The sequence below is a fragment of the Saccoglossus kowalevskii genome, chromosome 5 (assembly GCF_978046115.1).
Source record: "Saccoglossus kowalevskii chromosome 5, keSacKowa6.1, whole genome shotgun sequence".
Classification (NCBI taxonomy): Eukaryota; Metazoa; Hemichordata; class Enteropneusta; family Harrimaniidae; genus Saccoglossus; species Saccoglossus kowalevskii.
In genome coordinates this window covers 38,112,090-38,137,770 of record NC_140645.1, presented here as the reverse complement: position 1 = coordinate 38,137,770, position 25,681 = coordinate 38,112,090, and the positions used below count along the sequence as shown (strand labels likewise).

Sequence of the window (25,681 nt, the reverse complement as noted above, 5' to 3'; positions counted from 1 at the left end):
CTTCAACCTGGTATTTTTTATAGATTTTATTTTTCACTCTGTACATCTATTTTTTCCATTTTTTTTGAAAAATACGAGCTGGCTGGAGCATTCATCCCTTGTCTATTTCTTACACTAGATACCAGCCGATACCCCCCCCCCCCCCCCTCATAGGGAGTGTGTACAGTTGATCATAGTTCCTGGGCTCCCTGTGCTATGACTGGATACAAAACAAAGATATGATCAAAGTTATTCCTCATCTTCTTTTAAACACATACCCGGTAATTTCCTCAGTAATTCATTAGATTTTTTTTTTTTTTGTTACTACTCCTGGGTGTTGATCGAATTACACCTTGTAGGTAATTTATAGTCAACGCAGGTTTCTGGGGATGACATGAACTTCATCAGTATGTGGTGAAATTTATATATTCGCAGACATGTTAGCAATGTATTATTTTCCACTTGCAGATATCTGTCATAGTGCTCTGTTTTAACATGCCAAGTAAAAACACCGTGGTCTGGTACACTCCCAATAGGCCATACTTCCGATTTATTATGTACACGAGCGTTATGTATACATTTCCTGAATTGGGACTAAACAGTGATCTATTACTGTGAAGCCTCCAGTAAAGACCGACGTTATAACAATTATAATCGTTATTTTCCTTTCCATTTAACATACAAAATCGACTGTCTTCACAAAAGTTAACAACTTACTAGTATATAAATGTCATAAATCATTGTGGGAACAGAACTGACTGGTAAGATTTAAGTTTTTGTCTTTGATCTGTTATCATTTGCTGTTAGGCCGTCGAATGAAATATGGAAATGCAAATAATCCAAAAGAGGAATTTAAAATTTTGATTTTCATGTTCATTTCAAAATCCTATTGTTGAAACGTCGAAATTAAAATCGTCGTATGCTCTTGTGTAATCTTATTCAGGATCTTCCCAATTTCCATTAGTGTTAGTGTTTTTCAGATCCTTAATGAATTCTTAACGAATGTATAAAATAATTAGCGATAATTACAACGTGTCAGTGGGAGTGATTGGTGATGAATTTGAGGAAGTCTTCGTATAAAATGTAACATATAGAAGAACAACTTGGTGATTTGATTTGATTTAATATGATTCCTGTTTATCATCTATTTTACACTCTTCAATCTACACAGATCATGCACCTTTTGTAGAATTGGACTTGGTTTAAGACTATGTAGTTATAAAAGTGAATAAATAAAAAAGTCTAAAGGAATGGGCTATCTCTACTGTATGTCAATACACATATACACGCGAAAAGGAAGAACAGAGAACATTGTGTAGGGATGCAAAAGTAGGTTTAATCAATAATGAAACTGAATTTTAAAAAATGAAAAAAAGTTTTAAAATATTGACCAGCAACTCGTGAAGATGTTCTGAAACCATGGTGTAAAAATTATGATGTGTTTCAAAAAAAAAAAAAAAAAAATATGAAATAAAAAAAAAAAGATGATAAACAATATAAAACCAAAAGTTGTCATAGTATGAATGAATGAATTTTATCAAATATTTGGATATAAAATTAACTTTCAGTCTCCAGTATTCTAATCAAATATTGTTGAACATGTCTAGCAAGTTTGAATACAAAGCTTATACGAACGTGTCGTCAGATGGGGGGGGGGGGTTCTCCCCAACGTGTCTGGTATTTATCGTGTTTTTATTAGCCAAATGTTTATGGAAATGGATTTATATTTTCCAATATTACAAAAATTATGGCTAAATTGCTGAAAACCATCTACGAACATTGTTTTTCGCAAAATATATCTATCGACTTCAAAACGATAGAATATTATTTAATAAATATTAAAAGAGCACCACCTCTGAATATCCATTCAAAAGTTTGTGCATTTTGTGCACTTTTCCGATTACATAACACATTAAATTCGGTGATTCTCCTTGCCTATCAAAATGACAGTAATCAAAACTGAATTGTACATTTATTTACAACTTAATATGCCACTGACAATGAAAAGATCAGTGCATGCATGTCGAATATATGGACTAGGAACTGCATTCTTTGAAACAAAATGGCCACCAGTCGCCAATTTTGAACTTGACACGAGAAATAAACTTAATTGCATTGAGGCCCAATTACGTTCAAGGTCTGTACCAAGTTAGAACAGAATCCGTCCATTCAAGACGAAGGTCGGGTTCCGAAAAGGTGAAAAAGTGTAACTTCGATGATTTTGGCCTTAAAGTGGCTGCCAGTTGGCCATCTTGAATGGAATCATGAAACAAATTCATGTGCATATGTACGATATAATGTCTGATGCAAGTGTTTGAACTTGACCGGCCTAAGCATGTGTAGGATATGGATACGTACGCACACCCGGAAAGACGCACTCACGGAGGTCAATTCGTTAGTTAAAACGGTGGATATGTTTAATTGCTTCTTGTCTCGTGTTGCGTGTTTCAATCTCACTAGTTTGTTACATATGTGTATTGAAATTACATAAAGTATGTTTGAGAAACTATCACTGTCGTATTTCAAGTTCAATATCATCTTCATTGAAGATGGGATTTCTAATACCCAGTTGGGTACCAAACTGTCCTGCTTGAGAAAACCTGGCCATGGTATCATGGGATATGGTATGGATGGAAGTGGTTTCCGAATGCAAATCTTTTGGATTTCGATGGCGGATGTTCTCTGGCGTCGATTCCGCTCCCATTATCTGTAATTTTTGCTCGACCATTCTCTGCTTCAACGTTTTGTATCGAGATTTAGTGTAGCCGTCTTCATTAACTTTCGATATGTCATACGCTGGTAACGGTACACTGCCTGTCTTCTGAAGACTGCCTTCGAGTTGTGATATTCGATTCATCACATCTGTTGTGATGTCTTGTACATTCTTCCTGCAATACAAGGACACAAAGAATTGTTTTAGTATCAAATTCGTGAATTTAAATCCCAGTGAATATGATCAATACGATTATTAAAATATCCATGAATTTCAATGCCCACAGTAAGCTATCACTTAATGTAGTACATGTATATCAATTCAATGGTGGCATTAATGCGGATATTCTATGGGTTAGTTGGTCGTAATAATGATAAATAATCTCACATTAGCTAAATCAATAATAAAACACACCTGAATGACGTCATCTCATCTCTAAATTCTTTGAATTCTGAGAGAGTTAATGGATTTGAATCATGATGTCGGTTTACATACTGTCTTCTGGCAAAATAACGTTCTACAAGTTGATGAACAGTTTTCTGAAGGAAGATGAAATCAACACCAATCAACAAGTGTCACGTGATACTTATAAATACATTAACATACACAAACATATCCACCGGAAAATTAAAAAAAACAGACAATGTGTAAGTGTGAGAGGTGATAGATTTGTATTGTGAGTGCGTTGTTTCGTTGGGCTTACTACGATAACTACGAATTTGTGTGCATGTCGTCTCGGAGATTCTCACAAGACTCGTGTCCTTTGTCTAGTATCGCAATTGGTGAAGAATTGGTTAGTGCTTCGTCAAGTGCTAGAAACTTAGGTGTCTTGTTTGATTCGCAGCTATCTATGGAAACACACATTTCTACTATTTGTAGATCTGGATATTCCCATCTAAAAAATATTAATCGTATTCGTAAATCATTATCCCAATCTGATACTGAAAAGTTGGTACATGCTTTCATATCTTCTCGCTTAGACAGCTGTAATTCATTATTGTCTGGTCTCCCTGTAACTAAGATAAAACCTCTTATTCGTGTACAAAATGCAGCAGCCCGCCTTGTCACTCGTGCTCGAAAATATGACCACATTACAGACATTTTTATTAAACTTCATTGGTTACCAGTTGTACAAAGAATCAATTTCAAATTACTTTTACTAGTGTATAAATCTTTGTATGGTTTTGCCCCAAATTATCTATGTGAATTAATCGAATTTTATGTACCGAGTCGTAGTTTAAGATCTGAATCGAAGTTTCTTATTAAAACTCGTCAGATGTGTAGTAAAAAGTCCAAGGTGTTATACAAAGACCGTGCTTTTGAAAATTTAGGTCCTAAACTTTTTAATGAATTACCTCTGTCTGTTCGTTCTAGTCCTTCAGTAGACATTTTTAAATCCAGACTGAAAACGCACTTATTTAAATGTGCTTTTAATATTTGACTGATTGTTTATTGTATCAGCGCCTTTGATCTTCATATGTTGGAATTGTTGCGCTTAATTAAATAGAGTTATTATTATTATTATTATTATTAAGTGTGAGAGGTGATAGATTTGTATTGTGAGTGCGTTGTTTCGTTGGGCTTACTACGATAATATGTCACATTATGTATTTGTTGTACATGCACGTGTAGTGTATATGGCATGAGACTTACGCGATAATAAACTTCTTTCCGTTTCAGCATCTCCAAGTTTTTCTTAAAATAAACAAAGACGGTTTATTCATGGGTCGCTGTATCACATGGGTATACATTGATTGATGTTACCATATAGTAACGTAATTTAAAGCGGGGGAGTCGTCACCTGTGCATGCGTTAGATGGCCATAGCGTGGTACCGTATACAAATAATTATTACATTGAGACTCAATAAAAGATATTGTTATACATCTGTCACCGTAACGCCAAAATTTACAGGGTGCCGTAATTTTGCGATATTGCACTGGATATTTTCATCCTACCATATTAGGAAATGCGAATTCCAAATATGGAATGCTTACACGTCCTTTAAGAAAAATAAAAACAAACATGGCAGCCTACAGGGTTTGACGGGACCCCCATACGAAGAAGTTAGCTCAATCTGTTTTAAACTTTTTGTATTTCGGCATTCACATGATGTATCCTTGGGTGGAAAAGATGTATAATAATAAGGTTATTACGAGGATACCGATACTCCCACTGTACTGTCTTCGTGCATACTTTTCGGTATCCTCGTAATAACCTCATAATCATAGTAGTGTGATATAAATGAAGAAATTACCTTTGGATTTCTCCTGCATGGTGTACAACAAAATATAGACTTTAGGAAATAGAAAGCAGATTTTGGGCTTGGTATAATGTTGAATGGTACAGGTAGAGTACCGCCTTCCTGGAAGTAACCCACCCACATCTCAGCCCGATAGAACTTCCATTCAATGTCTGCATTGTCCTGCAAACCAATTTAATATCTGATGATTAGGAATGACTTTCAGAATGATTTTGATTTTTTTAGTGCATGTTGTTATAGTTACTGAATTGTCATGTACTAGTATTTCATCATTGCTGGACTTAATTAACTATGATGACGTCATCTTACCTGTACTTTAGAATACGTGTTACTCATAATAGCAATAAGTAGGTTTAATAAAACGATTACAGCGATTATCATATACATAGCGTAGAGAAATCATCCAAACCCTTCCGATGATTGGTGATCGGCTTTCACGTTCAGATCTGTCAGATCAGTAAGGTCAAATAAAGACCAAAACAGAGTGGCCATACTCGAAACAACACTGCAAAAAATCACATAATGGTCATTGTACCGCATTTGTATTAATAATTGTACAAAAGAAAACAAACACACACATATACAACATGAAACACTTAAAGCGCGGTGGTTGTCGCGCTGCGCATGTGCCATATTTGTGTTGATAAACATTGATTTTCCCATAATCCAAAGCGCTCTTCAAATGGAAATCACAAGTATGAGGTTTGACCTGGGCGCGACAAGCACCAAATACCACCGGTGACACCTTCGATACCTTCCAATCACCTAAAAAATACCCAATTAAAGCTTGGAAACGTCCCAGTTTGTACTTGTTGATCTGCACAACTGTCAAAGTCGCCATCTTTGTTCATATGAGACCCATATATCTCGCGCGTGCGTAGCGCAACGACTACCGCCCTTTAAACTGCAGTTGAAGGATGAACTATTGTAACATTTACAGTAAAACTACACACATGCTCGTCATTAAAACAAGTTAAACAATTTAGAAGTTAAAGAAGAATTCGATATTTATAATTGGGTGCATAGAAATGCGCCCTCTCTGTCCCAGAATTCATTTACCTGCCGAATGGTTGTTTGTCACAGTCTGTCGCATTCGGTGTTTGATAACATTGCACTTCTGCCTCGGCATTGTACGACCAATATATCTGTGTCAAACCAAGAGAAAAAGCCGTCCAAGCACAAAAAAATATAAACAAAAATTTAAAGATATCCAAAACAATCTTCTGAAGTGTGATTTGCATGGGTCCGATCTTCTGACTGATAACGGTAAGTCTGAGGATGCGCAGAACGCTGAGAACATTAGCAACTGCAAAAATACAATTAGCAATTAGAGTTGGGTCCCACTGATTCCACTGAGAACGTGGGATAATGTAGGATAGATCATCTTGGAATTCATGGAAGAAGGAATCTTCCTGCCACCATATCTCATCATACCAGTCGTCAAGAAATGAGAACTCGAAATCTATGTCATTGTCCTGTGTCGTTGTGACATTCGACAGTGTCTCTGGTGTTATGATTTGCCCTATGGCATTGCCCAATGTTATAATAGACTCTTCAAGTCTTTCGTGTGATATCTGCATTTCTGAAGAGAGATTCCTAATAATATCGCTGGCTATAGATGCGATCTGTTCTTCTGTAAAGACACGGGTTCCATTGTGTTGTTGTCTGACAAAATCATCTGTCGTCTGCCGTTTACTCACTGAAATTATGCTTCCATCAGCAGTAGCAAAGTTTGGTATATACTGTCAATGTAAAACAAATCACATTCATTAGCCTACAGGAATGGCACACGTCATCAATTAGTGCATATGATATATAGACGTCATAAGATGCTCCACAAAATAGTGATGCGTCGTTGATGGCAGTCTTTACACCCTACATTGTACATTACATTTCTTGTTGAAAACGCAAATCATTTATGAAACTACAGACAATTAAGAATAATAGGAGTGATATGAGTCAGTTAGTTGTCTTTGTTGCACTTTTGAAATGTACTGTATATGATGTTTTTTGATTAGTAGACTAAAATAAACTAAAAGTGTGGCGCGTCATTCAAATTCACGTAAACCCAGCACTATGACATTCGCCTCCAAGGTTTCGAACACATTAAATTACAATGCCAAAACAGTCGCTTCTAAAAAACTAAACAGTGACCCCAAAGTAAAGAAAAATCTGTACTTACATCATTTACCTGTAGATATGCGACAATCCGCAGTGCTATAACAGCCCAATATAATGCCAACTGACTCCAATCTATGAAATTATAAGGATCGCGTAAATATGCAGCAATGCCACCACTCCAGAGTTCCTTAATCTCTCTCCATGTCATGCCTGTAGTACAGTAACATATGGTATATTATGACTTGAGGTTGAAGGTGACCCCATTTCACTGTGTTACATTTTGCCTGTATATCCACACTGCCCGTCAATAGCTAAATTGCTGTCATCATATGAAGTATTGGATAATACTACTAAACGAAATCATAGTATTCACACCCACTTGCTTTTTTTTCTCTCATAGTTGCTGTCGACATAGGAAGTAAAGTAAGCAAATAACACCGAATAAACGGCAAGGTAAAGACTATGTCTAATTATAGTAAATACGTACTGCGTGCGTGACTCGAACCGGCGCTCGCGTACGGCACCTAATCGCCTAGCTTCACGCCACCACACGTCTTTTTGCTTTTTTTTCTGGTGATTCGTACGCTCGAACTTGTTCTTGCTTCTTTATACTACTATTTATGTTAATTAGAATATGACTAACGGAATGTTTAGAGCCTAGGACTCAAAACACAGTCGGTTATTTTACGTTTTAGGTGTATTTTGTCTGTAGCTCATTTGCGGGGTTTGTGTTATCACAGCGTATGTGTTACGCAACTCCTTTTGTATAACTTCTGTCTACTTGATTGCCCTTTTTAATAAATAGCTATTTACAAATATATTTTGATGGGAAATAGACTAGACTAGCTCTGCATGAGCTAATTTCTGTTTCCCAGCCATAGATTAATATTATTATTATTTATTAGTTATTATTTATTGCTGTATTGTTATTTTTTTATGTAATCTATGGCAAATAAACATTATTATTATTATTATTATTACAATATGCCAATGATCTGTGGATCTGTGGATAAAACACTTATAAATATGTGTATCATAGACTACATGTTGCATTCCAACAACATTCTGCTTAGCTCATTCAGTGATATGAGAAGGGGGGCAAGGGAGATAGCTGGTACAGGTTACAGGAAATAAAAAAAAAACATTTTACGTTTTTACAGCCTGAGGAAATACAATGACATTTCCACTCACAGTAAAAAATATATTTTTACATTTTACAGATAAAACAAATTCCTAATTACAGTTTACATTTTCATAATACCCCCGGTATATTTGATTATTTGTGTTTAGGATGCTTTATAGGCTTACAAAAAATAAGATCTTTGTACAATTTACAGACGAATAAAATAGCTGATTACATTTTTCTCCTTGCCCATGTCTACAAATTTAATTTTTTTTTATTTATTTAAATGACATTATTACGAAAACAAAAACAATAGATTACAGCTTACGAAAATACCCCTTGCCGACCCTCATATGGACCATGCACCAACACATGTACGCCTCTTCGATCTGTATTGTTTGGTAAGGAATGTAAAGAACAACGAAACGGTACTTCCATAGCAAATGCTGATAAAGGACGCTGTACGTTTTCGGAAGTAAACATTCATCGCTCTCTGCATGAGTCAAACGGCAATATAGGTATTTAACTACACAGAGCTCGATATATCGATGTCGCCAGCATAAAATAACATATACAAATATTTTTTTGTTGTTGTAAATTTGTATTAATTCACAACCAGTTATGCGTCATAATTTCAAGTTCGTCTCATTTCCTTTCTAACATAGAATTTTATATCGATATATATTGTTCACATTATCAATAATATCTTTCTCATCTAATGCCAAAACAGTGTCGAAAAAGGCTTTTGTGGGTGGTATCACCAATACCAGCAAAAAATAAGTGCAATAAGTTAACTAAAACTAATAATGCAATTTAATATAATTTATTTAAAAACATATTTGGAGACAGTCTGGTGATAGCTCGTACTGTATTAGTTAATCTTTTGGTATATATATATATCAGCAATTTTAATATAAAATAGGTACATTTTTCTTAGTAATAGTGACACATGTTGTTTAGTTTGATGAATCCCCACGGTTGGTTACAAGAGCATAGAAGTTTATAATTAAAATTGTTTTCCATAAAAAACACGATGAAACCATCATAAATGGCCTTATAAGCAGTCTTTTAATTCATAGTGGGGTGGGCAGAGTAAGCCTGTGCTTATTTTTATTACTTTCTGACCATCGAGTTTTCCATTCACATGACAATTTCCATATAAACAAAAGCTCCAGCCAATATTAGATTTGACTACTTGTTTCAAGCTGTGGCACTTGAACATGAGTGTTGTGACATGTGGCAAATGTCCAACTGTCTTAGGTAATAAAATTGGTTAAATTTCAACTAGAAGCAGGTAAACCAGTATACCTGTATGTATGAAGCCAGTGAATGTTATTCAAGCCAAAGAAACTGCATCTATTTATATAAATACACATGGACAGAGAATATTTTCTTGGAGCAATAAATGTGACAATTATCCTACTGTCTGTGCTAAATATACCACACCAGAGCCACATAGCGTCCGACGAGGAGCTGGGTAGATAGTGAAGACAAACATTGACTGAAGCATTGCAAAGAACTGAATTGTTGTCAATAGCAACAAACATATACATAGGGAAAGTCAAAGACAGTAAAAAAACACACAGGCATATACATACTAACTTTCTAGGGTCTTTATTTGCTCCAACTAATCCAGAGTAGAACGAGATGAATCAACTTATAGTCCGCCATCTTTATTTTATTATTAGATGCAACCATTATTTTATGGGGGAAACGGGTCGTAACTTGAGGAGAGGTAACACCCATGATTTTAAAAATGCCTTGATTAATATAAGTCTAAGTTGCAGGGAAACGTTATTTTGATTTTTCAGTGGACCAATAAATCCATTTGACAGGGATAAAAACTCTACCACAACAGCAATTAAAACAGCTTGCTGCATTTTGAGTATCACTTCCCTGTCAAATTAGTAGTTCATGCTTATTGACTATCACACCTTGCTAGGCTCAAACTTCCATCCAATCAGAGCATTCCAAATAAACATGACTCCTCACAAATACTAGAGGGCGCTCTGACCAAAAAAATACCATAATTTTAATTAAAAGAACTTCTTCAGGAGCTGTATCCGTCTTGATCGAATAAAAAGACAACACAAGTGAATACTCACCTACAATCCATAAAACTATTATCCATTCAAGTATAGAGGGCGGAGGTCCTCTTTGCTGCTGCGCTAGCTCAGCTACTTTCAGACACTTCAAAACATCTTTTTTGTCTGTATGTAGCGCTGTACAATCAGCTGCTGCGTTGTTTTCGGCGATAGTGGTCGCAAACAGCAACACAAGGAAGGTCATGTAAGACATGGTATGCATCAGAAATTTTATATAACTACAGATAAATAAGAATACGTTTTAAATTAAGGAAAAGAACTTCGTTTTACGAAGGTTAAAGCTGAGGAGTCTTCACCTGCGCATGCGTCAGATGGCCATAGCGTGCCATTGTTTATAAACAAGCGTCTACCCATGAGCCTTTGCGCTTTTAGGGCACAATTCCTGCGCGTGCGCAGGTGACGATCCTCCCGCTTTAATGGAAAAATCTTGGAAGAAAATATTGATAACAATTTTAAAAAAGTAAATTAAAAAACTATAACGCAAGTATAAAATAATAACGCATGGCCGTTTATCATAGTTTTGAATACTCACGGAATACGTATAAAATCAGCAAACTTTCCTTTTGGCCAGAAGAGGTATATGATTGATAGTACAGGATAGCTAATTGAGATGAGAAATGACATCAGAAGCATGACGAATGTACTTGTATCCACCTTGTTCTTCAGCTGCCTATAAAATTTCCCGATTAGATACTGCTGGCAATGTGCCTGTGCTATAAACTAAAGAAATGCATAGTGTAATTTAGTTAGAGACAAAGTACCCAGATCACAGGTGTATTGTATGCGACTAATCTGAACATGTTTTTCACGCGACTTTTTCTCGTACTTCCGCATGGCTTGTACGCTTGTTGTAAATATCACGTTACTTTCACATGACATAGACCCAAATCCCCTCACGTGCTTTGCACGTGACTAGGTTCTAAAAATCAATTTCACTTACATTGCGTAGTCCTGGATGTCATAATCTCTGTTTATATCTAACGTGTATTAAGTCCAGACTATTGTTATAATAGAGACTTCACGTGTGCACATTCGGCCCACACGCCGTTAGACTATTGTTATAATAGAGACTTCACGTTTGCACATTCGGCCCACACGCCGTTAGACTATTGTTTAGAATTAACAACTGGCATATTTAGGGTGGAGATTATAAACATATATTACAGGAATATGACAAATAGATTGTATTTAGTAGTGGCAGCTTTGCAAGGCTTTAACCGTCTAAGACACATCACTGGTAATCACGTGATCATGTCAACGACTGCAGCAATTGTAAGGGGAGAACCAGAGAACGGTGCAGCGAGGGTTTACGTCAGCTGACTGCTTGTGTGAATAAAGGTGGACTATCTGTAATGAACTTATGTGTGTTCATTTGGGTTCCCTGATCATTGAACTCAACGCTGTGTTCATATCACTATTACACTCATTCCATCATTTCTCGCATAATTCACGAAAATTTAAATAGGTATTAGTTTTGTCAACAAAACCAACCATTGATCATTTGAGAGGTTCAGAATATCAAATGGAATTATTTCAACATCTAACCAATACAAAATAAGTTCAAACATCTCACCTTCTTCTGTCGGTAATTAACTGCCTCGGTGACACGTTGTACAGACTCATCGTACACACTTTCTGCATCTAGTTTAGAATCGTACTCCAATACGCTTTTAATTTCACGTTGGTCACGTGTCTGTGCCAGCAAATCAGCAGCAAACTGTTCACATCTGATAGACATCTCTTCGTACTCTTGTGAAAACTCGTATTCTTCTTTACTCAACTTTCGTAATGTCACGCTTAACTGAATACGACGGAGTGAAAACATTAAATTAAACTGAACATTTATTTTTTTAATGAGGTTATTTAATGCTACACGTGAATGCACACATTCGAATAGTATTTGTCGTAGAATAAATATATTTTTAGCACATAACATAGTATTAGTTCTAATAAGTACATATTTCTAATGCCGATTGTATTGTGCGCATCAGAACAATCATTGCGCATGCGCGTGTTAGAGTCTGTCATTGTTTCATTGAGCGTTGCAAAACCCATCCATATTGTCATTCATATGTTTAGGTACAAATGTTTCATGGAACTGGAGTAATATATTGTTGAATACTTACAACAAAAGCATCACCGATAGGGTCAACTGAGGTCAGTGAAATGTATGCTTCGCTGGACAGTGCTTGGTAGATATGCAATCGCGTTAATGATGATTGTAATGAACTTGGCTCCGATCTTGGGGATACCACTGCCGGGTCTGGCATTACAGCTCCGTAATCAAGAAGAAGCTACAAAATGAAATGACGTCAGTGCTCAGCATCATTTACATTTACATAATAATATGTATTGTCTCATCGGAAAATGTGTTTACATCTGGTTATAACAATGAATATGTTTAAAATAAGAAATTAGGTATATATACATTTAACTGGTTTTATAAATTGTGAGTATGCACTATTCAACTCTATGACCTTAAGGTAGCGGGACTATTATTTGCATACTTATTTTCATCTTCTAATTGTGACTAAATGACTACAAATAGACCCGGGAAAGTATATATTTTTAGAATCGCCTAACTTCAAGCTTTTCACAAGTGTATTTTGCATGCCCGTATCTGCAATCTACGACGCGTTACTCAATCAAAGTTGAAAAATTACTTTTTCTGTAAAAAAAATAATTACGCATTTATGCTGGCGATAAGAAGTATTTTTTTCACTTTTCCTAGTTGTTCAATAGTCTGGTAAATTGAATGTGTCTGGTTAGTTATATTCAAGCAACGCGTTTTAAAAAATAGTGTCCTGAATTTCAATTACTGTTTTAGTCGCATTGCCCCCAACTCAAACCACAACACATTGGTAAATAATCGATGAAATAGTTTGTCTGGACACATTCAAGTTCCTCTCATTGTCACCTTAAAGCTGTGAAAATTTGGTGTTAATCCGACGACAATAAGTATATGTTATTTTTTGTTAAAGACCTTGTATTTTGAAAAAACATAAACTCCTAGAAAACGTCCATGAAGTAACAGCAAAGATTTTCAAGCTTGTTTATCGGCACAATCAATTTGTTTTCCCATCAAGGTCTGTTTTACCATGTGTAGGGACATCCAAATGTGTAAGGCTATTGGAAACCAAAAAATAAAGGAATGGGATAGCTATAATTGGATAAATTCGGCATATGAAAATACCAAAATCAATGATTTTTTTTTCAGTGGCTGTGTGACCTTGTGTCTGACACATTCATATGCAAATGACTAATCTGTGAAACAAACAGGGGCGGAGACAAACCACTCAAATGTTTGGAAACACTCATTGTGTGTCAGATAGCTACTGATAACACATCCTAACATTGCTTTGTCTTGAGTTTATCTTTGAAACTTATAGGCACACAGATTAAACCTGTGTTGTTGATTTTGGAAAACACTACTGAGGCTGCCTTGCTTCCCTTCAGAAAATCTATATTTTAACCAACTTACATGACATTCTATGTTATATTGACTTTATCATATGAAAGTTTATGGTGCATTTCATCAATTAATAAATAAATGTGAAAATCGTAATTTTCAACACAAATAATAGTCTCGCTACCTTAAACTATTTCCTATTACTTAGTTAATACAAATATCGACTGGATTTATTGTAAAATAAATATGTGAATGTGTTATTTTGTCAAGTAGTTGATGCTACATCGTATTTACCGTGGTGTACTGCTTGTTGAATTCAATAATGTTGTTGCACTGTAAAAATCAGTTTGTAATGGACCTTCAACCAGATGGCCGCTAAGATCTCGTTGAGAACGAGAGAACCACGAATAATGCCCTATTCGTGTAGTGGACACCTCTAATCTATTTAATCATGGTATTTGGGACAGTGGTCGCGATGACGTGAGAGAGAAAAAACACTCCTCACGGGGATGGGGACAAGTTTCGTTCGTGACTCACTTGCCATCTACGAGATCACGGCGGCCATTTTTATCGATCAAATTTTACTAACCTTGATGATGTGCAGTTCATTACACTGCGCCGCTTTCACCATAGGTGTGACGTCACATGACGACAACGAACTGTCCGCACCACAGTTGAGGATATCAATACCCCGTGCCTGATTGGTCAAATCCATAAAATCATAAATAACCATAGCATTATTCAAAGATGTTACATTTAGTCACGTGCATCGGAATGAATACCCCTCTGTACGTCGCATGTGTCACATATCAAAAATCTGAGTCTGTCAGTCTTAATGGCACCAATATTAATTGCCTACTTTTTGCAGATGACATTGTCATTTTTTCAAACACAAGTACAGGACTACAAGATAATCTTAATTTGTTTAAAAGCTACTGTATCAAATGGAGACTTGGAGTTAATATTAACAAAACTAAAATTATTATTTTTAATAACAGGGGAAGAAAGATAGATGGCAAATTTTACTTAGGAGACCAACAGGTAAAAGTTGTCCCAACATATACCTACTTAGGTATCACTTTTCAAAGTAGTGGTAATTTTACAATTGCTATCGATAATCTAGTCAAAAAAGCAATGCGTGCAATAGGTGCATTAAAACAAACACTTAGCCTACACAATTATATAGTTTCGCCAAAAAATGCTATTCAGTTATATCGCAGTACAATCCTGCCCATTTTATTATATGGATCTGAGATATGGGGGGCTTTTACTTTCAAACTTGTTAAAACAAAAAATAACGAAATAACTGAAGACAATTTTATACAAAGTCTGTTTAATGACAAAACATACTTTGAACAACTCCACATTAAACTTTGCAAACAGATTTTAGGTGTTAATAATAAGGCCAGCAATGCAGCAACTAGAGCTGAACTTGGTAGCTATCCTCTCATTATTGACATTAGTTCACAAACATTGAAGTATTATGAAAGGCTAAAATCAATTAAACATAATCATCTTCTGGACTGTGCTTTTAATACTGACAATAAAATGAACGGTAATTCATGGACAGCATTTGTTAAAAGATTATTCACATTAACTAAAATTAGCGATGAATCTAACACTATAGAATTCAAAACCAAATTCAAACAAGTTTACTATAATAAAGTCTGGTTGCCAACGGTATTTAAACCAGAAAAGAATAAGCTACGTACTTTTAACAAGTTTAAACAAAATTTTGAATTTGAACCATATTTAGAACAAATCAAAAATGTGCAACACAGGGTCAGCTTCACTAAGTTTCGCATTTCTTCTCACGCGTTGCCAATTGAAAAACTTAGATATAATAAAACACCTCCAGAGCAAAGGTTTTGTTTTCTATGTAATGAACAGGCTATTGGGGATGAATTTCATGTATTACTCACATGTAAAAATAGTCAGATTGTACAAGCTCGTACTAAATTTGAAGCTGAATTAGCAATTTATGATGATAACATTTGCAAGTTATCAACTCATGAGAAATTCAAGTGCTTGCTAGGCACTAAAGATAGCTTTATTGTCAATTGCTTGGGAAAATTTATTGATTTTATATCTAAGCTTTAGTTTAGTCTATTGTTTTATTTGTGTTTTTCTTGACCATTGATTTATTGTATGTTTTTTTCATTCATGCTAAATTTTGTGTCAAATAAAATATCTATCTATCTATCTATCTATCTATCTACCTATCAAACGCAACGCGGTAGGGCGTATGTCAAAAATAAAAATTGGAAAACAAACCAATTACTTCATGTGCAATTTATTGGTAACCATGACGTATAAGCGATTCTCAAAGACTGGCCGGAAGAGGAACTCAGTAGAAGATATAAAAAAAGATGTTTTCGTTAGAGTGGGAAAACAGAGGTGTTAATCCGAAAAGTCATTGTCTATTCTTGTTTGTAGTCGTCCTGGCAACGTTTGGGGGATCGTGACGTAGCTACGTCTTTGAGAGGGCGTTTTCTTCCAGCATGTATGTGCGTGTGTGGCGATTATTACGATAATCAACACAAGAGGCAAGGTTAACCCTCTAAATGTTATTCTGAAGCATTTTTTACATAACTGGTAACTCACCCGTAGGTAGAGGGCGCGCTTACAGAATACCTCAACGGCTGCATACTGACCCTCATCTATGGCGTGAAGAAAACCTTCATCTATTGTGACGTCATTCTGGATTAGCAAATGTAACATATCTTTGAAGACAATAAATATAACGATTAGTAATTCGATCAAATCCGGTGTCGCCATTTTGGTGATGAAGAAGTCCGAAAAGTGACGATGTAAGGGTACTTATTGTATCTTTGTCACAAACCACCAAGGACAAAGTCCGAAAAAAGGGACTTCTTACATAAACCTATACTCGAGCAGTGTGCAGCTTCGCGTGCAGCTCGTCTCAGTGTTCTAATACGATCTGGAAAGCAGTGAGGCGCATAGTTGCGCACAGGGTGGTGCCGAGTGTGTTTGTAAAAAATCTGCTTTTGAAATCTTTCAACTTGTATATTTGTGTTCATACATGCATTCAGACCTACGAGCGTGACCTGAAAGATTGCCATGATTGAGTGCCACCATTTCTGTTTTGGATTTATTTGGTATCCTCGGGGGCGGAGCTACGTCACAGACGTTCCACGTTGCTAAGACGCGCACCACTGTACCATGCATTTCTATGGGCTCTCTGCGCACTGCTGTGGAACGCCGGTCGAGCCGGTGAAAATTCGAGAAAACAACACAAACTCAACTTTGAAGTAATCCCGAACAATCAAATTTATATATGTTACACACGTAGGGCTAATCTTGTTACACTGTTCAGAGAAGTCTCAACAATCACCCCCAAAGTACCGTTTTCTGCGAGTTTTGAGCCTTTGTTTTCACCGCCGCGGGTTGCCAGGCGGTGAAAATGCCCGGATGTCCGCCCCCGAAGATAATAATACAAATGTCTTGGTTGACCTCTTCGGGTCGCTAAAATTATATGTGACCGTTGTTGAGGTGAACAGTTGTAAAATGCTGTGTGTTTTGGAGTCAATGTGTAACTGAATGGAGTTATAAACATACCTATGTTCTCATTATCAATTGCCAATATAAGAGCTGATCGGCCTTTATAATCCACACAATGTTTGTCAAAAAGATGGCTATTTTGGAGAGCATATTGAACAGCGTCCTCTGCGCCTTCTTCCACTGCATTCAGGTACAGTGATGCGAAGATGTCTTCCGAATTCTTCATCTTGAAAAAAATCACTTTCTTCTGTAAAACAACAAAAATTTAATTTATATAATAATAATTTATCATCAATTTCTATACACAATATATTTTGAAATAGTCAAAAAATGGGGAGTCATTGATCATGTTTACAAATTTATGGCGTTACCGATCTTTTTACCAAATTAAGGAGTCGTCGATCTTTTTACCCATTCATGATGTTTCCGATCTTTTTACCAAGTTAGGGTGTCGTCGATCATTTTACCAATTTATGATGTTTCCGATCTTTTTACTAAGGTAGAGGGGGGCATAAATATGTTTACCGAGATAGAGCTCAATAATACACTGAATTATATTCTAATTTTAAAGACAATTTTCATTGGAACGATTTCGATGATCCATTCTTGTGTTGTTCATTTATAAACTACCTTAAAAGCAAGAATACAAAGTGACAATATTATCACGGTGAGCTATTGTCTACAAATAAGTGCCACGATTCAATGAAATCCCAAAGGATTTGAGTTAGTTTTCCAGCATAATGGAAAAATCAACTCATACGGAGTTCGTGCAAAACAGACAATGTGATAAAATTTGCGTTTATGAAATACTACTAGTATTAGACTGAGTAAAACGTCATGTTCACAAAACTAGATGATTAAATCAAATGTTTGAGGTCACACCGCTGTCTAGAAATCATCCCATATCTCACGGTATTTTAGTGTAATAAAACAGTGTGATAATTTTATATATCTCCATACAATGTGATAAAAATCACGACAATCTGATTGGTCCATGCAAGCAGATTGAACTTTTGACATCATGACTGAGTATCACAAAATGTAAGAATTTTGATATTCGCCGCTCATTTCGAAATCCTTTTAATGAAAGCTAAATGTCGCCACCATAGGCATAACTTCGAGAATCACAGCTAAGATCTAAATTGTGATTACTTACGTACCACCAAATTCGTCAAGGGAAATTACGTCCAAAACCAAAACGTTAGATTCCAGAAAATATTAGAAAATCTCTTAACTGCCATTAGCCACAGGCCGAGCGGGTAAACGGCAAAATTTACAGAAGATACAAAATTTTCGTCAAATACATCTTCATTTAATTCTGATTAGAATACTATGAGGTTATAAAGAGGATGCCTCAAAGTATGCACGAAGACAGTACAGTGGGAGTATCGACCAACGGGCAGCGGAGGTCGATGCGACGGTGTATTGTCTGAGTACATACTTTAAGGTATCCTCGTAATAACCTTATTATTATACATCTTTTCCTTCCAAAGATACATCATGGGAATGCCGAAATCTAAAAAGTTTAGAACAGAATCAGCGAACTTCTTTGTATGGAGTCCGGTCGAACCCTACTGGCAGTCATGTTTGCTTTATAATTATTAGAGGACGCTTATGCGTGTAATCATTCCATATTTGGAATTCGCTTTTCCTAATATGGTAGGATGAAAATACCACGTAAAATACCGCAAACTTACGTGATGCTGTACTTTTATGGCGTCACGGTGAGAGATGTGTCATGAATTAGTTTTCGCGTATCTGTTGACCGACTTATTTAGCTGGTTACTAGTGAATGGCAGTGTTATATCTGTCACCATTTAGGCTCATGCGAGGTCTTGGACGGAACTTAACTCAGTGATTTGGAACTAATTACGATATAACCGTCGTCATCAGGACCGCTATTTCTGACGTTTGGTATTAGTTATTAATATAGTGAACGATTAATCAAAAGATATGACGTATCCAGTACTTAGTGTGATTGGCCATCTGCCAGTTGAATGTGTTAAACTTCTTTGTAATTGGTTAAGTTTTGATACGTAATAAACGGTCTACGTCCTTGGTCCCGGAGAGAGCTCCACGAGGCGAGAGAGTCTTGGTCAGTGCTGGACAGAGACCCCGACGAGGCAGTTTGCTTTGAGGCGTTCACGATGTGGCTAAAGACTAGCTATTGAAACGTATTTAGCTGTGTGCGTCTATTTGACTTTCCCGGTCCGGCATCTCAAGCAGACGTGATAGAGACAAGACGAAAATTTCCCCCATGACAGATGTATAATAATGTACATTATAACACAAATTAATTCGATGGAACCATAAAATCATCTTCTATAAAGTCTGAAACTCGAAGTTTGTAACTTTTTTTGCTCAAACTGAATCGATATGGATATAATAGTAAATCTTTAAAAAACAACGAATAAAATAGCATTTTGTACAATAGCATGATACATTCCAGCGTAGCCCTCGCTAACCTTTTGCGCAAACTGCGCTAGCGGCTTGACCAGGTAAGAATTATTATCTCAACCCAGACACGTGCTAACAAGCTGTGTGCGGGATTTTCCGTACAATTGCGAGATCTCGCGAGATGCATGAAAGACGCGCGTCGAACGTCTGCCGCAAAAGTCGAACGATTTGATTTTGAACTCGAATTTCTTTATTTCGTAACTCATATCGACCGGCCGATGTTCGACAGAGGAATATTGCTTTCGAATACCCTCACTTAATCAAAATTGCCTATCATCAAATGTGGACAGCACATTATTAAACATGGAAATGTCCCCCAAAATACTTCGCGTTTGTCGGATCCCACGCGATGTTTGACGCGACTACGACGCTATGACCTTTGTTTGTCCTGTTTTTACGTTCGATTTCACGCATAACGCGTGATTCTCGCAGTGAACGGAAAATGGTCTATTGGTGGGAGGTGTCGCATGCGAATCGATCTGATTGTGATAATTTTAAAGCTGAGATCAAAAGTAAGCTCGATTATTTCATGCAATTACTTAGAAAAAAATAAAGCTCAGAAAAATCGCCCGTGTGCTGAGTAGACACAATAAAAATTAATTCAAATTCAAATACTGTAATTAATATGCACAGAGTTGAGTGCAAACCTAATGAGGTCTGTGCAATGTCACAGGCCATCTATGTGACAAGTTTCATTGAATCATTATGCTAATTAGAAGATTAATAGGAACAAATTTTAACCAAAAACTGGGCAGGTATGTGCATCTATGTACAAAGTTTCATTGGCATGGAATAATTAATACTTGAGATATCAGTGTGAAAGCTGAAATAAACTAATTATGTAAATTATGTAATTAATATGCACAAATATTTATCCAAAACTAATCAGTTCTCTGCATAATCCTAGAGTAACTATGTACCAAGCTTCATTGAAATGTAATGATTTGTATATACTTGAAATATCAAAATTAATTACGCAAATTAGGTAATTAATATGCACGGTTATTAACCTAAACCTGCTTGTGCATTGTCCTATAACTTCTATTGAAATGTCATGATTAATACTCGGGATATCAGTGGAAAAGCCGAAAATTATGCAAACTGGGTAATTAATATGCATGGATTTTTTTACCCAAAACTAATCAAATATGTGCAGTAGTCCAGAGCATATATGTACAAGTTTCAAAATCCAATGAGTGGCTCTTTAGATATCAGTGTAACAGTCATGGAACAGCTAAAAATTAGCTTATTATCATGCAAAACCTAGTCGAATCTGCGCATTATTCCAGAGCATATATGCATCAAATTTTATCAAAGACCAACATGTGGTTCTTGGGATATCAGTAGAACGGACAAACACACACACACACAGATAGACTAACTGCAAAGACCCGCGTTGTATGCTTTCCGAGAAGCACGAATCCTTGTACAACGATTGAGCGTCATCTGCATAATGAAACCTGGTAGTTTAAAAAGCACAAGTCCTTTTAGACTTGAGTGCTACATTTGATACTGTAGATTTGGTCATTTTGTTGGAGTGACCTCAAAAATGTGTTGATATTTCAAGGACTGCTCATGCTTGGTAAGAGCCCCGGGGTAAGGTCCCTGTGGTCTTAAGTTTAGGTGGTACATGTACCGGTATAAGGCATGCATGTTGGATGTTCATACTTTTTAAAAAAAATATTGCGGTGTCAGTGTGGTCATGATTTGAAATACATAAGTAAACTGTATACGTCTGTGGCATATGTCTCGACGACCACACACAATAAAGGAAGTTTACGGGTAAATCGTCACTACGTGCATTTAGTTTCATAATCAGCTGATTATTTACTTACTGATTAAGAAAGGAATGCAGTTGAATTTTTTAGTAAACTCAATAAACCTGCGCTTTGACAATAAATTACAAATAGACTCCAACTATAATGAACAGTTGCCTACGGCCACCTGTTGATCTGATGTGCTATGCAAAATAGGAAAAAAAGGTCAGGGTACATAGAGGGGAGCAAGGGGGTAGCTGGTAAAGGTTACAGAATATAAAAACTGCATTTTACGTTTTTACAGGAAATACAATGAAAATTCCATTTACAGTAAAAAATAGGTTTTTACACTTTACAGATAAAGCAAATTTCAAGTTAGATTTTACATTTGTATGATATATTTGATAATTTGTGTTTAAGAATCAAAATTGGAAATTGACTACGAATCATGAAACTTAATTTGAAAAATGCTTTATACACTTACAAAAAATAATATCTTTGTAAAAATTACGGACGAATAAAATAGCTGATTACATTTTACACTTTACTCATGTCTACATTATTACGAAAATAAAAACAATTGATTAAGAAAATACCCTTTGCCGACCCTCGACGTATGTATGTCTGTCCGTCTGTCGGCACGCTTGTTTATACTTCCGCCTGTCGTCGTCCGTCCTTCGATCAGTCTGTCTATTCCAGATAGTTAATATGCATCACCAGTACTTCAAAAACCTGTGTTTGGATTTTCATGACACTTGGTATACAGATACTTTGAGATAGTGGGCAGACCTGATAAGTTTTTTGTTGACCTGCACATTAATAATCTCATTTGCATTTGAGCCAATTCAAGTTATTTCAATGAATCTTGATTGTCAGCCATTGTGAGGTTATGGTATAAATCTGTTCTTATTAATTACCTAATATGCATAATAATTAAACGATTTGTAACTGTTCGATTTATATCTCATAAACCGTTCTACATATGTCAATGAAATACGATACACAAATTGTGATATTCAGATCCGATTACTTTTCGGCTGACATCTGTGAATATTAATTATCTTATTTCTAGAACTTCCCATTTTTAGCAGTTCCACCATTAAACAAACAAAGTTATTTGTGATGTATGGAATCATTTTTCACATGTAATAAAATAAAAATAAACTTTTTGAACACTGTATTCATGGCCAGTTTGTTATTTATATCATTTGAACAATGGTATGATGTAATTATGAATCAGAAAAATACACAATCCAACAATATATTATGTGGTTGCATGCGATTATCAAAACAAAGTTATATTTTTGGATAACAATATATGTTATTTGCGTCCTAATTTATTTTAGTTAATTTAGTATTTTATTCAAATATAGATCGATTTTAATGAGTTTCAAAAATTTATTATTTCAAAATAATTGTAAAATATAGTAACCCGATTTAATTCAATTTAATTCATTTTGTTTTTTGGAATTCAAATACAAATGTAATGTTTGATTATAATAATAATGCTGAAGTTTCAAATCCACTGTCAAATTTGAGATTGTTTTTAATGGTGAACAATAAGTCTTGATTTCCCCGATTAATGTTCGCCAATTAGCTTGTATTAGTTAACTGGGGTTTATGCACATAGGGGGTTTCTGTTTGTATTGTCAACTTCAATATTTTGGATCAAACTCCTTTGACAATTGTGATTCTCACACAGCAGAACTATATTTTTTTCATGTATTTTGATTAACGAATTTTACATAATGTTAACTAATTATTAATATTGAAAAATATAATTTTGGTAATAAATCTTATTTTATTCAACTAATGGGCGTCACTTCATACAGTAAATAACATTTCTATCAACAAATTAATATGCAAATCAGCCGCAGACCGAAGACAGTTTTCTGCTGAGAACACTGATGTCAACTGCAACTAATTTTATATGACTATACGACTACCTTTCCATTATTCGATGATTATCGAGTTCGCCCTAGTGTCAATATGTGCTAGTATTACACCTCTGCTCTCGCTTGGGGTCGAGTAACACATTGTTCAAGTAGTTAATTTTGTAGACACACTTCACGACAAGACGAGTCGACAGTAATCATACCTGTTCAATTATGTTCATGGGACACTCTGGGAGTGGCGAGGGTCTCAATAGTTACATAGAGTCACTGATCTTATTTAGACTGAGTTTATACTTTCAATTTGTCTGATTCATGGACGTCCTTGGCCTGACTCAATGTCAACTTTACCGGGCCTGTTCCACGTCTTACCACGTCCACCACATTTAGAATCACAGTTGTATGTACATTGCAGATGAAACTACTCTATGTGTACAATTTGAACTTCTTTGAGTTATTGTAGTGAAATGACTCCACGTATTTAGTTTAATGCGTCACTCTAGTGCACCGAGCACTTTCTAATTGAACACAATGAGGTGACCCATGACTGTGACATGGCGTACGATAGAAAACGACAAATAACCTTCATGTTCGTTCACCAAGGTGGTCTCGTGCCTCATACAAATACCATAGTTAGATTCCAAGTATTGCTGTTGTATATTTAAAAAAACTAGTTACTTTCGACACTCGATATACATACCTATGCGTATACAGCGAATCTTACGCCGCCTTTCTGTAACTTGAACACTCCTTTCACCCAGGCTTACGATATCGACATCATTAAACAGTAAAGTGAAATGTAAATGTGTAAATCAACATAACAATGGTCTGTTTCTAACCAAGGGACGGAGTTGATGGCTGCCATTCTGATGGTGTGTTCATATGGGCTCTCTAGTCACTTCGTCTCCATATATAACGAACATTTCAGTGGACATTTCACTGCTTTCAGTCACGGAATAGGAAACTTCATAAAACTGTCAGAAGTATTAATTGTAATGCTATTATATCTTAGAGGGAAAGCACATTTTGAACCACTATAGTAGACGAGTGGAAACCCGTGTATTCTGGGAAGATATTTTTTGTGAATTTCAGTTGTTAGGGAAAACTTAAACTTTGTGAAGTTGTATTTATCATTATAATGTTTGGTTTCCCAGCAGCCCGAGTTTAGTAGACAGTTCCATTGTTCCGCGATGACCCACAACATGTGACGACAAGAATACTGTGATTGTTCGTTGAGGACAGACACAGCACACTGGCCCAGCAGTTATACGTTCCCTCAGAGTAGACGCCACAATGTTAAACATGAATGCCACATTTTTCACTGCTAAGTAGGCAGCCAGCCACTGGGAGTTGACAGTAGAGTGAATCTATCATTTTCCTGACGCTGGGCTACCACGGCATTACATCACTATTTTATCTCTATCGGACTCTGGCATCCACATCGTTCCGGTCAGCCAAATGCTTCTACCCTATAGCCGTCCGACGCATGACGTCAAATTTATGTAAGGCCCCTAGGTATAGTAGTCTTTGCTGCATCTAGTATAATAATTGTATTTTCTTTCTTTTTTTATTTCACTTTATAGTGCGCAAGGCCAATCCAATTTCTAGGTATATTTTTTAATATATTCAGCCAATAAACTATAATATGATTATGTTACGCTGTATGTCAGATGTTTTGATAACTTTTTTTTTCAAACAAATATGGATAATCTAGTAAACTTACCGAATAGATAAAATATATCATTTCTACTGGAGTGTATTCACCAATTCCGTAGCTGGCTCTACGGTCTTGCTATCGTAAATGTATACTAATATTAACAAGCCATGCATTGCACAGTCCCCATTAGTTATCAAATTTTAGATATAATAGTATAGTTTTGTTTATAGTAATATAGGAACATAAACATGTCAGAAGTATGGATCCAGAAGATGATGCTTGATTATGATGATTTTTTAACATTAAAATGATTGACATCTTGTATCTGATCGTCAAACGAGTACTTGTCTATATTGAGAGATATTGCTCTGGAACAGCATTAATTAAAACAAAATCAGCCACTTTGAATACATGTATATATCTATAACATGATGTAAAACGATTATATAAAATTTGAACATAATCAGTCAAAGCACATTAGAGATATGGCTCTTGAAGCGCATTCATTTAAACAAAATGGCCGCCAGTCAGTCATATCTGAAAAATAAAATGACGTGCATCAGGAACCCCTAATCTTTAAAGTATGTACCAAGTTCGAACAAAATCCATCCATAAGCACCAAGATCCAGTTCTGGAATGCCAGAAATGCTTGATTTTTGACAATTTTTTAACACAAAAATGCCT

General features: G+C 35.8%; 1 pseudogene across 1 annotated transcript; it reads right to left on the bottom strand.

Annotated features, from left to right (window-relative positions):
- Positions 1-1,290: 1,290 nt before the first annotated feature.
- Positions 1,291-24,125, bottom strand: LOC100376101 (short transient receptor potential channel 4-like; annotated as a pseudogene). Its single transcript, XR_014929450.1, has 15 exons — positions 24,041-24,125; positions 17,292-17,481; positions 16,317-16,435; positions 14,302-14,409; positions 12,430-12,597; positions 11,877-12,104; positions 10,836-11,023; positions 10,304-10,521; positions 7,137-7,285; positions 6,014-6,696; positions 5,264-5,459; positions 4,949-5,116; positions 4,346-4,387; positions 3,107-3,231; positions 1,291-2,867 (listed from the first exon to the last, which is right to left on the bottom strand). The product of XR_014929450.1 is annotated as a short transient receptor potential channel 4-like (transcript).
- Between the last annotated feature and the right edge of the window lie 1,556 nt (positions 24,126-25,681).